An 18,237-nucleotide genomic window follows, 5' to 3' on the forward strand; every position below is an offset into this window, starting at 1 on the left:
GTCTGACTGGGGTCAGTAAGCATTCCGCCCCAGGGCTTTGGTGCTTGGTAGGGGGATGGGTAAGAGCCTAAGTTCCTCTGTGGCTTGGGTCCAAGCCCTGTCATTTTGCAGCATGGATGCAGCTCAAGCCGGGGACCTGAGTCAGAGGGACTGTGTAGTGCAGCATGGATATGTTTTCTTGGCTGTGAACACCAGGTGCAGCAATTGTAAACCTGGGTTTACGACGCGGCGTGGAGTCAGTCTCAAGTGCAGGCTTGGAGACATCCAGTCCACAAGCCCGAGTCCCACGGAGCTGGGTTTGCAATGCAGTGTGGCAGTAGCAGCCTGCTCCCACAGTTGGGTAGCCCCTGTGCCGCTCCTGGGTGAAGGGCGCTGTGCTAAGTGGAGGCTGGGCAATGGCAGCTGAGCGGGTATCACCCTTCTGAAGCGGGGGTGCGGGACTGCTGCTTCGGGGGGGGATTCCACCTGGCCGGGCCCTTTGGCGTCCGCCCGTCCACAGGCGCCGCTGGCCCGGCCCGCGCAGTTCGCTGCTCTGCCTCGGCCCTCCCTCTCCGCTGGTGGGCGGGCCAGGCTCTGCCCCTTTAAGGTTCAGCCCCGCCCCCTTCCTCTCCTCTCCCCGGCCGGCGCTCGAGGTGAGCTAGCGCGAGAGCGCAGGCGGAGGCACGCGGGCGGCTGAGCCGGCGGGGAGAGGGCGGGGGCAGCAGGAGCCTCGCGCTCTCGGCGGCTCGCGAGACGCTGGTGCGGACGGGACGTTCTGCTGCTACTTTGTATCCGTCTGCGGCCGCGAATGGTCCATTCCGCGAGCCCTGCGACAGGCTCTGCTCCCCGCCTCCCTCCCAGAGCCAGACAGCCAAGGGCACGCGGGCCTTGCCGCAGCCCAGCCTGCCAGCGCCTCGGAGGCGGGGGGGGAGGGGAGCCGGCTGCCGCCTTCGCCCGGTGACCTGCCACGGAGCTGCTGGGTGAGTTGCCTCCCAGGGGCGTACGGTGGGGTGGGGTGTTCGGTGCCAGCCCCGGACAGGCACGTGCCTGGAGCTGGGGTGAGCGCTGAAATCTCCGGGGCCGGCGGGCGGGCTCCCCCTTGCCCGCACGCCCCTCGGCCTTCTGAGCTCGCAGCGCCAAAGCACTGGGCTAGAGATCGGGGACCTTCCTGGGCGCCGGGACCTGTCACTAGCCTCTCGGGACCGCCCCGCTTCCACGCAGTCCCTGCTCTGGTGTGCCAGCCTCAGCTGTCATTGAAGAGGGAGAGCTGCTGCCTGGAAGGGCGCCCGGGGAGCTGCGGCTTAAATGTGCCAGATCTGCTCCCATGGGTACCAAGGGGTGTAACTAGGAGTTGGGCCAGGTGTGGGGAGTGCGTGACAGCAGGATCTCTTTCTGAGTTCATTGGGGTTGCATGACTATAACTGAGGATCACATTTGCCCCGTTGGCTGTGGGGTCGGCTCCCAAGGAAAATGGGGAAATCCCATTGCTTGAGTCTTCTAAAACTACCCTGGACAAAGCGTCTGACAGACCAATCCTACAATGTCCCCTAGGAATGGACTAGATGACCTCATAGATCTTTTCTGTTTCTGACGTCTGTGAAAGAAAAGCTTTTTCTTTTAATTTTTTACCGTGGAAATTGGTGGAGAGAGACAGAAAAAGCTCTCTGGCGAAACAAACTTTGTAGGTCTTGGTAGTGTTTAGTTCCTTTGTGTCTCCAGCAGCAGACTGCTTGGGTGATATTTCAGAAATGGTGTATTTCCTGAGTAAAGTTGAAACTCTGTCTCACTGCTGTCTCCTTCTTGAAAATTGTCACTTCTTTTAAAAATTGTTTGTTTGCTTTTTGCTCTATTTGGATGTAGTATTCTTGCTCACTAGCCACTTCCTGAACAACAAAAATGCTTGTTTGTATTGGTACTAAATATTAATTTTAGTTCTGTTCTGCCAGTTTCTCTGTGTGAGGCTAGATTTAAAATAATTTGTTAAATAGAAAAGGGTGGGAGCAACTAATGAAAAGAGCAAGTGGGATCAAAAGTTAATTGCTAGAATAAAAGTGTTTGCACCTCTCTGCTGCAACAAAACCCTCTTCCATGAAACTTGACATCGGAATTGTTTGTTAATCATGGAATGCAGACAGCATGTTGATCTTGATTCCTAACAAGTGAGCCTGCTAGTTGCTAGTTAATACATTCTGTAATTAATTTACCACATAGAACAGAAACAATTATCGCACTTTCCTTCCCTGCCAAGGGAAACTTAACTGCCGCCTTTGGTCTCTCTTCCCTAAAATTTTTATAGACAGACTTTGGAATGGAGGTCTGCAACTAGTGAGTAATAGAAGAAAATGATTAATGCATTTGATGACTTTTGATTAGTTCCATTATGTAATGTTTTAAAAATTAACACAGCCGTGTAGGTTAAGCACTCTTTATATTTACTGTGCTATATAAAGAATTAACAATTTTAAGTTGAATTTTCTTACTAGTCTACTATCTCTAAAGTTATCCTGGTCAGCCTTTCAGAATCCTTTCTAGTGTCGGGGAGACCTCTTGAATGCCTTATCTTGGGCAATAAGATATTGGTACATGTATAGAACAATTTTAAATCTCATTCCTGTAAATTGGTATTCCCTGTCTTCTGTAGAGATTATTGATGTGCATTCAAATCTGTTGATGGAAAATGCTATAGAGGAGCTGAGTTATTTATTAATTTAAATGATTTAGCTGGTCAAACAGATCTGACAACTTCCACCTCCTTATGTGAAATTTGAGTTCAGTTAGGGTGGGGGCCCAATAGGTTTCTCTAGTACTGTATTTATCTGTATTGCAGTAGTACCTTGAGGCCAGGGCATCATCGTGCTAGGCACTATACAAACATACAAAGCACTGGCAGAGTTTAGGCGTAACATTTTAGGTGGTGTTTATAACAAATAGGTCATAAGTTTTTAGTTGGTTATAAATATCCCCTAAAGAATTTGTAACAACTATTACAAGCTTGTAATATAAGAACCAGTAGGTGGAAAGAAGCTGCAACAAAAGTGAAACTGACCCGTATTCAGGATCCAGTATAAGAGAAATGGAGAAAAGTAAATAACACAAACAAATGATTCAGTTATAATATCTCATTATTAGTGACTCCTGGGTTTTAAAAAAAATAATTTTGAATGATCATGTTCCTTTAAATAGGTCTCAACAAATATACATGGTTTTGAATGGGTTTATTCTTTTGGGAGGCTTAATTATTGTGACTGGATGGCTTTTATTTATAGTGTAGCTTTTATTTGGTTGTGGCATGGGGTGGGAGGTTTCAGAATATTTTCATCCTACATTTCTGACGTGTTTAGAATTGCAAAGAATGGAGAAACTGAGAGGACTTGTCTCATCGTACTTCCTGGTGGCTTTGTGTGTGTGTTCCCATAAATGCTATTGTGTAATAGTGCGTCTCTTGGCAGCAGTGTCTTTTCACAGTAATTCCTGTGTGTTGTGTTTTTTTGTTTTTTGACAGATGCAGTTTGTTCAGGAGAGTTTCAGTAAGAACAATAGGGAAAGGTTCTTTATTACCACTTAGGAAGAGGTTTTTTTTTAACTTTTTTTTAAATTTTTCATGCAGTGAGACTAAGCTCAAAATTTCTGGTTCAGTTCCAAGGCATCTTTACTCTCAGTTGTTCAGCCCTTTTCTCAGGCTGTGCTAAAGACATCAGACAGCAGCTTACTGCTTACATCCTGTGTCAGAACTGGGAGGATGATTACCTTGTGTCCTCTTTTGTAATAAAACCTTTAATACTTGCTTCCTTTTTCCAGTGCTAAAGCAGAAGTGAAATGGTTATTCTTAGCAAACTGAGGAATTGCCCAGACAGTGTACAGAAAAGGGAGGGTTTCTCCCCTCAATCCGCATCTGTAGCTGGGACTTGTAGTGTGTCTGTGCTCATCAAGAGGAGACAAAACCACTAAGCAGAAGATGATTTGCATATTAAACTTCAATTCTCGAAGGTTAAGCGGCATGTAATACAAGCATAAATATGGTTTTGTGTTAGCAGTTGATGGCTGATCCTTCAGATGACTAGTTTAGAAGCAGATTTACAAACAGGTTTCTGCCTTTTTTTTTTTTTTTCTTTCCCCACCCACTGTTTCTTCCACTTATATCTATGCAGAGGTAAAAATTCTTTGTGGCATCATAATTTATGGCTATACATGAGATTGAAGGGACATTGGCAACTTAAAAATCACACTTCTGATTTTTTTTTAAACCCGATATTGTTACAATTCATGTCAAAGATTACTGTAACTGAAAGTTTGAGTAAAAAATAACTGTGCACTTGTCAGCACTCTCTTAAGCCAGTTTTTTTCCTGTTGCATTGACCTCCTACACAGCAGTAAGGGAGAGAACAACACTTTAAAAAAAAAAAAAAAAAAAAATTGAAAAATGCAATTTCTAAATCTCCAGAAAATTGGCAGTGGGTTTTTTGGGGAAGAAGGTATACCTGAACCCACTTTAAAAGTGAGCTACAATTATATAATAAGAAAAGGAGGACTTGTGGCACCTTAGAGACTAACCAATTTATTTGAGCATAAGCTTTCATGAGCTACAGCTCACTTCATCGAATGCATCCGATGAGGTGAGCTGTAGCTCACAAAAGCTTATGCTCAAATAAATTGGTTAGTCTCTAAGGTGCCACAAGTCCTCCTTTTCTTTTTGTGGATACAGACTAACACGGCTGCTACTCTGAAACCTGTAATTATATAATACTTCCAACTGAAGAAAACCTGGTTTATGACAAGGAAATTGAGACTTTTATTTAAAAGGCCACTGCCAAAATGAACCTATCCTCGAAATATTTTGTATACGAAATTTTTTTTAAAGTGAATTCAGTGTTGTTGAAAGGTACTGAGCCAGAAGTTTTCTGACCACAGAACAGTTGTAGCACACAGTTCCACTATGACCCCCACCTCCCTTGCATGCTCATCAGTGTGACTCAGCCCTGGCCTGAGGGATCACTTCGAGGGAGAGTCTCAATGAGCCATTCAGTTCTTTGTCTCTCTGCTGAGACTGACACAGATGATGTTTAATGTCAGTTGTGGCATGTGATGCTGGCTCAGAATGGGACTAAGACTGATGCCTTATTTCATGTAGGCCACTGAACAGCCAGATAATAGCAACTATTTTGATCACTAGCAGCTTGTCTTGCATTCAGCATGGTGATTTAGAAGTGAAAGGCTCCGTCTCCCATGAGCAATCCAGTCCCAACGTTTAACTGTTTCTCCTAACCCTGAGAATCTTTTCAGCTCTCCAGAAAGTAAGATACTATGCTATTAATAACCTCTTTCTCAGCTGTGTGATCCTCCAACAACAAACCCAAGGTTCCGTGTGTGTTCGTAGTTGTTCATGTTGCACCATTCCTCCTTAAATCTCTCTGTGTTTATACTACATCCATCACTGTGGCCTCTGTGCTTCTTGTGAGAAGGCAGGTGTGGGCTTCTGGCCTGTTCCCTCAACCCAGAAAGGGCTGACATCACTGCCTCCGTTTGCTTCAGGTCTTTTTCTCAGGGCTTCAGCTTTGTTTCTTCCATATAGAATTAGAACAGCACATCAGCTGTCCCCTCCCCATAACCCAGGGTCTGCTGCAGGGGCCTATCTTCTCTGTGGGCCACTTTTCTGAGAGCAATGGCCTGCCAGAGGAGCCAACTTGTTTCCTGTAGCTCTTTCCCCTACCCAAGAGTCTACTGCAGGAACTGTCCTACCCCCTCCAGCTCTCTCCTGACTGGTCTACTTGCTGGCTTTTAAATATGTTTCTAGCTGATCAGTCTCAGCCGGGGAAGTAATTGACCACTCACAGGTGAGGTTGGGTCCAACTCCCCTTAAATTATCAGCCAGCCTGTGACAGCAGGGCACTGAATTCTTATTTGTTACTCTTTTAAAAGCCTATATTTAAAGAAAAGCACACATCTCAGTATGGGCGGGGGGAACAATATAAGCATAATAAAGTCAAGGAAAAAGCTCTGTACAGATTTTCCCATATCTAGCCAAATAAATGCAGTCAAGGTGCTTCCGGTAAGTTATTTAGGAGGTCTTTCACACATTGCAGATCCCTTTAAAAATTCATGGGTGTTGTCACGGCTGGCTGAATAAATGTTTGTTGTAAATGTCAAGTTCCGCTTTTTAAACATATAGGGTTAAATTCTAGTCTCTCTCACATTCAAATCTTGAAGTAATTCTGGATATAGATGGAATTACTTTGGATTTATACTAATGTAACTGGCAGCTGTACTAGAACTTGTGGTGGGTGAGTAACTCTTAAATATGCCATGTGTTTTTGTTCGCTTTTCATTGTATCTGTTTGCGAGGCCTGTAGTATTGGTTCTGATTCTAAAGCAGCTTCACAAGTAGAATTCCCTTTGACTTCAGTGGGAGACTTGTGTGCAGAGCAGTTGTGGAATCATTCTTAAGCAGGGAACAGCTTTGTGAGGTTTACTTCTACAGGAAGTAGACTCGCCTGCGCACCGAGAAGTGGAACCTGCTAACTTGGCCGCTGTTGGTTGAATAAAAGCATGAGTAAAAACAGGAAGCTGTTAGTGTTGTTCATCTGCCTTTGTGCTGCAGTCCTCAAACAGGATATTTGCACAGAACACAAATAGTCCTGTAGTTTCAGAATTAACCTAGCATTGCTAGTAACAAAAATCGGTTGGCAGTAACACTTTAAACATGCTTTGAGTTTTACTTCTTTGCTCCATGCCAGACCATGTGTCTTGGTCCCCTGCGTTGTCTAGGAAGTGAGAGTCCCTCCCAAGGAGGGCCAGATGGCAGTGGAAGCCTGGCCTGTTTAGCTGTAATCAATAGGATTTGTTGTGCAATGTAGCAGTATTAACTAAGGGGCTCTCTCTGAAAACATATAGTCTCAGAAGTTAGATGTGAAGTGACTCCTGTCTCTTTGTCCGCCCCATTGCCTGCACCTTTCACTTCACAAGTGTGAAAGATGGCCAGGCTCTGGAAGCAAAGTATAGCACTGAGAACCTTATTCACTGCAAAAAGGATCAGTGTGTCTCATGCCACTTCAGTAATTCCTCAAGGGGGATTTCTATCCTGGAAACCAGCCCATCCACCAGTAAATCCTCTTCCCTAATGCAAGTGTGCATAAGTGGAATGTAGTGGTATTACTTGGCCGTCACCTCTCTGACAATAACCTTGTACACAAGACAAAGCTATAGGGCACAGTGAAGTGAAATTTGCTTCTGGAAGCACTTGTACATCAGAGGACATCCACTTCAGTCTGAGTTCCTTGTGAAGCTCTTAGTTTACATTAACATTGGCTGCAAGCTTGGTAGAAAAAGTCCACTTTTTAAAGAGGCAGTTGGACTTGCAGTGCACCATTTTAAGGTAATCCCTAATGAAGGAAGTAGAGACTAACTAGTTTTAGCTCCCCATCTTAAGTTTTATAAAATCCTAATGTATTTGAGCCATCTAAACGCTTTCACTGCGTCACTTTTTTCTTGCTTTTTTGTTTTTTAGTTTACAAAACCGCATTTAAACCACTTTAGGAGGATGAGGAAGTGAAAATGAATATAGATAGGAAGCAAAAGTGACCAAATTAGTTTTGGTTTTTGTGTCTCTCATATTTTGGGGCTAAGGTAAGTATATGATGAAAATTTGAACTAGAATATTCTTTCTTTTGCAATACTCTTAGTAACGTAGGTGTAGGGGATGGCTGCATTGTAGCTGGAAAGTGTGATTCCCATCATGGATGGATGGACTTGCGCTAGCTCAGCTGGAGCTAGCATGCTAAAAATAGCCTTGTGGATGTTGTGGCACTGATGGTACCTTGGGCACGCCACTCGAGATTGGATCCAAGGCGTCAGGCAGGCTTGGATTTGGGTGAGTAGCCTGAGCCACTGCCAATGCTGCAACAGCCACAAGTGCAATTTTTAGTGTGCTAGCTTGAGCTGAACCAATGAGTCTATCTGTCGGGAACCGCACCTCCCAGCTACAGTGTAGACAAAGCCTTAATTTCTTTATGTTGTGGTCCTGTGAATCAGGGCTGCACGGTGAGGTTCCTACTCTAAGTAAGGTTTATGTCTCTTTCAACAAGATAATTTGTGCTTTGTGATGTGACTCTGAAGGGTTTTAAACTGTTTCAAGCTGGCTTGCCATGAAAGCTGTTACTGTTTGTATGCAGTATTTTAAATGTGCAAATAAATGAAGTATCTGAGCTTTGATTTTTTTTTTCAAAGTATAGTTTCTGATTTTTTTATTGGTGACTTGCATCTTCAAAAGTCTTTGAAAAACAGGTATTAAATTAAAGCATGCGCTAATGTAATTATAGTGAGAGAGCTGTCAGAATTTCCATTAGACTGTGGAGCGCACTTAAACAAAATACCTGTTTAAAAAAAGTGATTGTTGTATGTCAGATTAGACAAGCACACCAATACCCTGAAGCTTGCTTAGATGGAAAAACTGTATAAAGAAATACATGGGTTAGATGTGGCTGTCCAGTAAGGTAAAAAGCAGAAGAAAATTGACGTGCTATGAAAAATACTTTAAACTGGCTAGTTAGCAATCTGTGCTGCTTCAGGGTATATTGTTTTTTTCCAAAGAAGAGAAACTGACTCAAAATTTAACACAGTCTTTCCACACTGTTGCATCACTTCACGAGCAACTCTTTTGTAGACAAAAATACTATTTTCTGTGAAAGTAGATTGGGATATTTTTCTTTAAAAGCAGAGAACACAAAGAAATGCCCAGGCACTGCTCTGACATTAGATAAATTCCACACTGATCTATCTGCCAGTGTATAGACCCTCTATGATCAATCTGCCATATACAGGACCTTTTCACAGAAGATATATAACCAAATACACCTCAAAGCAGCTGATCTCTTGTGGGGAAGGGGGGTGGGAAGTGCATACTGCAAGAGATAAAGGAGAAGGCAAGAGCTTTTGGGACACTCTAGCGCTGCTGCTTCACGATATTGCCGGAACAGCACTGTAGAAGATCTGCATTGCCAAAAGTTAATGCCTGTGTAATGAGTACAAGGCCACAATGGAGATTACCTCATGGGCTGTGCGCTGGTTTCACTTCAGCAGAGCCTATTAAAAATTGCACAAGCTTCTTAAGTGACCCGCAGAGGCTTTTTAACAGATTAGGGGAAGGGGCTACTTCCTTTGTGATTGCTCTTGATGAATAAAGGAGACCCTGGTGGCCTTAATCTCAGTCACATCAAGTTTTGTGTTCCTTGGTTTTGCTTGAGGACTGATTTGGGGGTCTTGTGTGCTTCAGAATGTTCCAAAGGCATTGGGGTTAAATATGTAGTAACAAAAATAAGTTTTTAAACAGCCCGAGTTTAAAATTCTTCTCTTCTCCATAGCTCGTCTTTCACTTTTGTCTCTCATGATGTATCCGTTTCAATAGTTCCCGGTTTGCCATCAGATCTTTCAAGGTAGAGAAGACTTGTATTTTGAAGGCAAGGTTGTTTTTTTGGTTTTGTGCTCTTTGGGCCGCCTCTATCCACCCTCCAGAAATGGAAAAAGGCACAAGCCTGATTTTTTTTTCCTTTTGCAAGTCACTGTTAAACGTCTGTTCCTCTTACTCCCTGTTTTGAAAGAGTGTAGATGTTTTGGTGCTGCATGATTAAAAGCTTTCTAAAGTGATTGGGGATTTTTTCTTCTTCTTTTTAAAGCGATTGGAAGTATAGTCCAGCAGTTTTGGGGCAAATCTTCAAGAGCACTTAAGTCCCATGGACTTTTTGGTGGGCCTTAAGTGCTCTTGAAAATTTCACCCTTCAATGTCTATTTCGGAGGGAGATTGCAACGGTTTGTATCTCAATGATATTTTCCAAATCATTAGCCCATAATCTTTCATTTTAATATTTTGCTATTTAAATATATTTCAAATATCTCCATGTACCTCTAGATTTACTCTTCGCCCCTCCAGAAAACTTGCTGAGGGAATTTGAAATTGAGTGCTGAATTCTGTGACACAGGCCTGCATCTAAAATGTACCTCCATAGTTCATGTTCCCCAGTTACTTTATGTAACAATTTCTACTACTCGTTCAGCGATAGGTTCCATTCTTGCAAATGTACACTCTTATCCCTTATAAAAGCAACGAGGAGTCCAGTGGCACCTTAAAGACTAACAGATTTTTTTGGGCATAAGCTTTCGTGGGTAAAAGCCCACTTCTTCAGATGCATGGAGTAGAAAATTACAGCTGCAGGCATAAATATACTGACACACGAAGAGAAGGGAGTTGCCAGGGCCAATTCAATCAGAGTGCACTACTCGTGGACCACATCCACCCTGATTGAATTGGCCCTGTCAGCACTGGGTCTCCACTTGTAAGGTAACTCCCTTCTCTTCATGTGCCAGTTTATATTTATGCCTGTATTTGTAACTTTCACTCCATGCATCTGAAGAAGTGGGTTTTTTACCCCCAAAAGCTTATGCCCAAATAAATCTGTTAGTCTTTAAGGTGCCACCCGACTCCTCGTTGTTTTTGTGGATATAGACTAACATGGCTGCTCCTCTGATTCTTATCCCTTATTTATTCACAGCCTATGCGTGCCTGCTTTTTACTTCTCCCTGGTGCTTACGTTCTCATTTTTACAATATAATTATAAAATAACTGGAATATAAATATTGTACTTTAATTTCAGTGTATAGTATGTTGAGCAGTATAAACAAGTCATTGTCTGTATGAAATTTTAGTTTGTGCTGACTTTGCTAGTGCTTTTTACGTAGCCTGTTTTAATGTTATACCAATAAAATAAAAACCAGCAGGATCTTATTAAAGGGGAAAAGGCAAAATGCCACATTTATTGTGAATACAGAAAGAATCATAGTAAGCAGTTATAGCTATAACATTCCATTCAATTTCATATTTATTCACACACACACACACACGTTCTGCAAGGTTGCTATCATAGTTACCAGCCTTAGAGTTGCTCATGCCAAGCCACTGGCCAGGTGGCTTGGACATGAGGAGGGAGCAGGGCCTTGTCAGATGCTCATCTGATGCTCCCGGAAGTTGTTTTGCAGAATCAGACCCCAAAGTTCTCACTTTCTAGAGTCCATTTTTATAGGAATTTATTCCTATGCCTGTGTATGGGAATTGCTTCATCATGCTGTTGCTGAATCAATCAGCAGATGGCACATTCCTGACGGCTCTGTGCTGCCAGATGTTGTCTTGTTCTTTGGTTCTCCCATCCTTGAGGCTGTTGGGTGGATTCCAGTCTGCCCTCTGGGGGTCCTCTGGTTGTTTCCACTTGACGCCTTCTTCGGCTGATGGACACTGGATTCTTAGGCTGGCACCTCCCTGATCATTCAGTTCTTATCCAGACCAACCATCCTTCCAAATACATCCTCTGTCTCTGTGTTTAATCACAATTGTTAACAAAGCGAGATAAATACAACAAAAGGGCCGGGAGTCTCTGTGTGTGCTGTTTCTGTTGTTACAAAGTATTGCTTTGAGAACAGACCCCGTGTCATAAATGCAAAGGGAAGGGTAAACACCTCCACCTGGCCAGAGGAAAAACCCTTTCACCTGTAAAGGGTTAAGAAGCTAGGATAACCTCGCTGGCACCTGACCAAAATGACCAATGAGGAGACAAGATACTTTCAAAGCTGGAGGGGGGGAGAAACAAAGGGTCTCGGTCTGTCTGGGTGATGCTTTTGCCGGGGACAGAACAGGAATGGAGTCTTAGAACTTAGTAAGTAATCTAGCTAGATATGCGTTAGATTATGATTTCTTTAAATGGCTGAGGAAATAAGCTGTGCTGAAAGGAATGGATATTCCTGTCTGTATGTCTTTTTGTAACTTAAGGTTTTGCCTAGAGGGATTCTCTATGTTTTGAATCTAATTACCCTGTAACGTATTTACCATCCTGATTTTACAGAGGAGATTCTTTTTACTTCTATTAAAATTCTTCTTTTCAGAAACTGAATGCTTTTTAATTGTTCTTAAGATCCAAGGGTTTGGGTCTGTGTTCACCTATGCAAATTGGTGAGGATTTTTACCAAACCTTCCCCAGGAAGTGGGGTGCAAGGTTTGGGAGGATTTTGGGGGGAAAGACGTTTCCAAACAACTCTTTCCCAGTAACCAGTTAAACGTTTGGTGGTGGTAGCAAAAGTCCAAGGGCAAAGGGTGAAATAGTTTGTACCTTGGGGAAGTTTTAACCTAAGCTGGTAAAAGTAAGCTTAGGAGGTTTTCATGCAGGTCCCCACATCTGTACCCTAGAGTTCAGAGTGGGGAAGGAACCTTGACACCCTGTCTTAGATGGGAGAAGTTCGAACCAGGAGAATGCCTGCTCCAAACCACAACACCACCACCAGGGGAGCCAGAAGTAGGGATGCCAGCCACCGCTATGATCCAGCAGGAGCTTCAAGGATCCAAAAGCTTTAATGGGCAAACCACTCCAAGGCCATGAGGGAGATCCTAGACTGGCCCTCACCCTACTGCACGATCGCATCTGAGCGTCTCTACAGCTACTTCAAGGATGTATTCGACTGCATAGCCCAGAATGATGCAGAGTGCCTCCACCCCCTGCCCCGTGTCGACGAAGCAGGTGCCCTGGAAACTGACTATATGCCCAAGGAAGTGATGGCCAGACTCTCAAAAACAAAAAACACAGCTCCTGGGAAAAACGGCATCCCCTATAGCCTCCTGAAAAAGCGAGATCCTGGCTGCCTGGTCCTCCCCACGCTCTTCAACCAGTGCAAGCGATTCTGCCGGACTCCCAGTTCCTGGAAGAAGGCCATGACAGTACTGGTGTACAAGAAGGGTGAGCGGGATGACCGCAGCAACTGGAGGCCCATCTCCCTCTGCTCCACGATGTGCAAGCTCTATGCCAGCTGCCTGGCATCGAGGATCACGGAGTGGTCGGTGAGCGGGGGAGCCATCAGCTCCATCCAGAAAGGCTTCATGTCCTGTGAGGGCTGCCATGAACACAACTTTGTCCTCCAAACCACCATTGAAATGGCCAGAAGGGCGCGGAGGCAGTGAATGGTAGCATGGCTCGACCTGGCTTACGCCTTTGAGTCCATGCCCCACCACCACATCTTTGCCACGCTCCAGGAGTTTGGGATGCTAGAGAACTTCCTTCGTGTGATCCGAGAGGTGTACGAGGGATGCAGCACCACCATTCGCTCGGTCGAAGGGGAGACCGCCAAGATCCCGATCCGGAGCGGAGTTAAGCAGGGCTGTCCCCTCATCCCCATCATCTTTAACCTCGCCATGGACCCGTTGCTGCGAGCGATCTCCAATGGCACAGATGGCTTCAACCTCCACAGTGAGAGGGTGAGCGTCCTGGCTTACACGGATGACCTGGTCCTGACCACGGACGACCCAGAGAACCTCCAAAGTATGCTAGATGCCACCAGTCGAGCTGCCGATTGGATGGGGCTCCGCTTCAGTGCAAAGAAGTGCGCAACTCTCCACATTGACGGCAGCAAAAGGGACTCGGTGCACACGACAGGGTTCCAGATCCAGGGCGAGCCCGTCATCCCCCTGGCAGAGGGGCAGGCATACCAGCACCTCGGCACGCCGAAGGGTTTCTGTGTCCGGCAGACACCCGAGGATACCGTTCAGGAGATCTTGCAGGATCACTGTACATAGAAACCCTGAAGCATAAACTGGACCAGGGTAAAGCCTTCGAACTGACCAGCAAGTGGGACGCCAGCAACCACTTCCTCACCAGGGGCGGCTTCACCCGTTTCGCCGACTGGCGGTTTATCCACCGTGCCCGGCTCAACTGCGTCCCGTTCAACGGAGCCGTCCGTCACGGGAACCGAGACAAGCGTTGCAGGAAGTGCGGCTACTCCAGCGAGACCCTGCCCCACGTCCTGTGCAGCTGCAAGCCCCACTCCAGAGCCCGGCAGCTGTGCCACAATGCCATCCAGAACTGCCTGGTGAAAGCCATCGCACCGCGCCTGGGGGAGGTCGCCATGAACTGCGCCATCCCCGGTACTGACAGCCTGTTGCGACCCGACGTGGTAGTCACCGACGAGGCCCAGAAAAAGATCATCCTCGTCGATGTCACGGTCTCCTTTGAGAACAGGACCCTGACCTTCTGCGAAGCCCGAGGTGCAGATGGATGCCCTGATCGTTGGAGCCCTGGGCGCTTGGGACCCCTGCAACGAGCATGTCCTGTGGACCTGTGGGATTGGTCGACGCTACGCACGGCTCTTGCGGCGCCTCATGGTCTTGGACACCATCCGATGATCCAGGGACATCTACATTGAACACATCACCGGCCACCGACAGTACCAGGAGGTGTGAGCCGGTACGACATCGTACATCAACTATGGGAAAGGGACTGAGAGACTTTTTCCATTGGACCATATGAGCTGGAACCATAAACTCACTGAACATTAAATCCCACCAAATGAGGGTAAGTCCATCCTCATCATGGTATCCACTCATTATACTCCACACCCGAACATAGCCATTATATGGACAGCATACCCCCATATCTCAATGTCTATACTTTGGCACATTATACTATACTTTTATACATTTATACATTATATCTATACTTTTACCCCCAATTGGGGAGATTGCAGATTATGTATTCGTTACACCACCCGTTCCTAAACCGAATTTCGCACCCCTTGATAATCTGTACCTTATTCCCTGATAACCAGAAACTATGCTTAAACTCTGTACCATTTTCTTTTTACTTCAACATCATCTTAATAAAATTATTAAATCTGTACTAACACAATTAGCAGCTTGCAAGTTTCACACAGAGGGAGAGAAACAGTAAAAATAAGAGACCAAGAGACCTCTTAATTAGTAATACCCTGGAATTTAAACTATGGGGAATCAAACTCATTTGTGATTTTAATACAGAACTTCTTTAATATGATCCAACATAACAGTAAAACTAGGCAAATATCTAGATGAGTTGATGTACCTCCTGGAACACCTCTGCATACCCCATGGGGTACGTGTGTGTACCCCTGGTTGAGAACCACTGCTCTAACTTGAGCTTTTAGATCTCTTGTTGGATTCTTCATTGTCTTCTGGTGAGATTTTCAAAAGCACCTATGTGATTTAGGAACACAGATCTCATGGACTATCAGTGGGACTTGTGCTTCTAGGTCATGTTGATACTTTTGAATTTTTTTAATATAATTTTAAAAAATATTTTGGAGACAGCTATAACTAGAAGTGGCTCTCAGGTGAGAGACATGTTAGGTTTAGAATTCAGTATAGTGGTATCTCCTGCTATGTGTTGGAACATGTAACTGAAAAATGCAGGTATGTGAGTAGATGAAACTCAAACAAAAGTAACTTCCCTCCCTCCTCATCTCCCTCCGCCTACTGCTTGCTTTGGCCAGAGTGAACAACAGAAGGTGAGAGTTCTAAACTTTTATTACCCTTTAAAAGACCACATCAAGGTAACTAGACCTATGCGCTATGAAAGTTTTATTGTAGTTCTTGGCTTTACAGAATGGATGTGCACAAGTGTGATAGGACATCCTGATATTTTAACTTGCTGCAGTTATTGGGGTTTTTTCCTCCCCGCCCCCAAGAGAAAATGCATAGCAGTCAACAGTGGAACCTGAAGGCTAGACATACAATGAGGAACACTTTTTGAATGTAATTTAACATTTAAAATGAGTCAACTAAACCATCCTTTACCTGTACGTAAGCCCTTTTGTTTTCAGTTTAAACTGATTTTTACCGAAAAATTCCCAGGTTTTACAGAAAGTATTCTTCAGTTCTTTCTGATTTTTCATCCTACTTTTGTGTCATTTGAATATATAAAAACTAACTTGTTTTATTAGAACAGTACAATATATTGCATGATGAGATATTGTTTTTATATATATATAAACAATAATACATTAGTCTGTGTATATCACAGCTGCCTATTGAAGTAAGGCTATGTATTAGTCTAAAAGATACACACAATAAACAGGCATGCATGCAATCTCTGAAGTGCGTGCGCATCTGAACGTAGTGATGAATCTCTCACCCACCACTTACACATTTCAAGCTATTAGCAGATAATTGTTCAAAGATTTGAGACACTAAAATGGGAAGAAAATGAAAATCTGTATCAGAGTACGTTTCAGAACATGAAATATTCACAAGGGTTTTTAAAAAAAATTAAAACAGGAGAAAAGGATGAAGTTGAGTGTATGCGCTGCAAATAATGTGCCTCAATTATTAAATGTAAATATTTGTAGGCTAATAGTTCTAAGTCTACAACAGTAAATGGTTTATTCAAATGAAAAGTTTTATTTGGGGATTAGAGATATATCATTTTCTTAAACTCAGAGGTGGCATTGTACTGTTTTAAGTTCTGCAGCAAACCACATTGATGAACGGAATTCAAAGAATTAATCTACTGAATACTCCCCCCCCCCCCCCCCCCCCCCCCCCCCCCCCCCCCCCCCCCCCCCCCCCCCCGCCCTGTCTTTCCATCCACCAAAATAAACCCTGATATTTACCCAGAAAAATTATTACAGTAAAAGCTTTTTTAACTGACATGCTGGGGGAAAGGGGGTGCTAGTAAATTAAAAATACCGGTTAACTCAGAGGGAGGGATTTGGAGTGCAGGGTGGTGGTGGCGCTAGAAAGGGGGCGTGAGAGGGGCTGTGGGGCATTGGGTCCGGGAGGGAGCTTGGGGCAGGGGGTTGGGGCATGTGACGGGGCTTGGGGTGCTGGATGGGGTGGGGCACTCACCTCCAGCGGCTCCCCGTCCCTGCTGCTCCTGGTGGAGGCGTGGCCAGATAGCTCTGCAAGTGGGCATGCTGCCTTTGTCTGCAGGTGTCGCCCCCCGCAGCTCCCATTGGCCGCGGTTCCCGGTGAATGGGGTCAGCGCTTGGGGAGGCAGTATGGAGGCAAAGTGATGGGGAGCTGCTGGAGGTGAGTGCCCCTCCCATCCAGCACCCCAAGTCCCTCCTACACCTCTACCCCAAGCCCCTTCCTGCACCCAAACTCCTCCCAGAGTGTACCCCGCAGCCCCTCCCATGCCTCAGCCCCCTGCCGGCCCTGCACCAACCACACTATAAACCGGACTTTCAGTGCAGTTCAGAAATGCCAGTTTATAGATCTTGCTGGTTTGTGAAGTGCTGGATAAAAGAGCTTTTATTGTAGTAATTTTTTTGCACTGATTTTTACCTGTTTTTGTTATAAAACTAGGCAAATATCTAGATGAAAAAATCTAGGGAAAGATTAAATAAAATTAAAACTGAAAATAAAGGGCCCTACCTGTAAGCTATATTCCTGGCTGGGAAGGAAAAGAGAAGACTGAAGATGTGCTTAATACAAGGCATTCCAATATAGACTGAAATGATCCGATTATTTTCCTCTCCATCTTATCTTTTAATAGCTTTGCCTTGTTTTTATCTGTGTTTATCATTTCTGCGGATTAACTTGTTGAGGAAGGGGGGTAGGGGTTGATTGCAAATCTTTCTACCTCTTCCCCCCCACCTTCATATGTTCCAAGGCCAGAAGGGACCATTGTGATCATCTACTCTGGCACCCTGTGTGACACACACCAGAGAACTTCCTCACAATAATTCCTAGAGCAGAGTTTTTTTTTAGGAAAACATCTAGTCTTGATTTAAAAATCATCACTACAACCCTTGGCAAATTGTTCCAATGGCTAATTACTCTGTGTTAAAAATTAATGCCTTATTTCCAGTCTGAATATATCTAGCTTCAACTTTCAGCCATTGGGTCATGTTATACCTTTCTCTGCTAGATTGAAGAGCCCATTATTAAATATTTGTCCCCCGCTGTACATACTTAGACTGTAATCAAGTCACCCCTTAACTTTCACTTTAAGCCAAATAGACTCAAAGAGCGCAATCTATCGCTATAAGGCTGTTTTTCTAATTCTTTGATCAGTCTCATGGCTCTTCCCTGAACCTTCTCCAATTGTGGGCACTAGAACTGGACACAGTGTTCAGCAGCAGTTGCACCAGTGCCATATATAGAGGTAAAATCTTTCTACTCCTACTCGAGATTCCCGATTATGCATTCCAAGAGAGCATTAGCTCTGTTGGCCACAGCCTCACACTGGGAACTCATGTTCAGCTATTATCCACCACTTCCTCCAAGTCTTTATCCTGGGAAGCAGTGACTCTGAAAGAGTCCCCCATCCTGTAAGTATAACAGATGTTCTTTGTTCCTAGAATATGCATTTATTTTTAGCCTTATTCAAACCTGGATTGTTTGCTTGCACCCAGTTTGCTTGCATCCGATGAAGTGAGCTACAGCTCACGAAAGCTTATGCCCAAATACATTTGTTAGTCTCT

The 18,237-nt window shown here is 44.5% G+C and overlaps 1 protein-coding gene across 1 annotated transcript in view; it reads left to right on the plus strand.

Annotated features, from left to right (window-relative positions):
* The first annotated feature begins 608 nt into the window (after nt 1-608).
* SUSD6 (sushi domain containing 6) overlaps nt 609-18,237 on the plus strand; it is a 113,399-nt gene continuing 95,770 nt past the window's right edge. Inside the window, exon 1 of the mRNA XM_037900302.2 lies at nt 609-959. The gene's annotated coding sequence lies outside the window, so the exon portion shown is untranslated. The remainder of the gene's footprint in view (nt 960-18,237) is intronic.

Source organism: Chelonia mydas, chromosome 6, assembly GCF_015237465.2.
Source record: "Chelonia mydas isolate rCheMyd1 chromosome 6, rCheMyd1.pri.v2, whole genome shotgun sequence".
Lineage (NCBI taxonomy): Eukaryota > Metazoa > Chordata > Testudines > Cheloniidae > Chelonia > Chelonia mydas.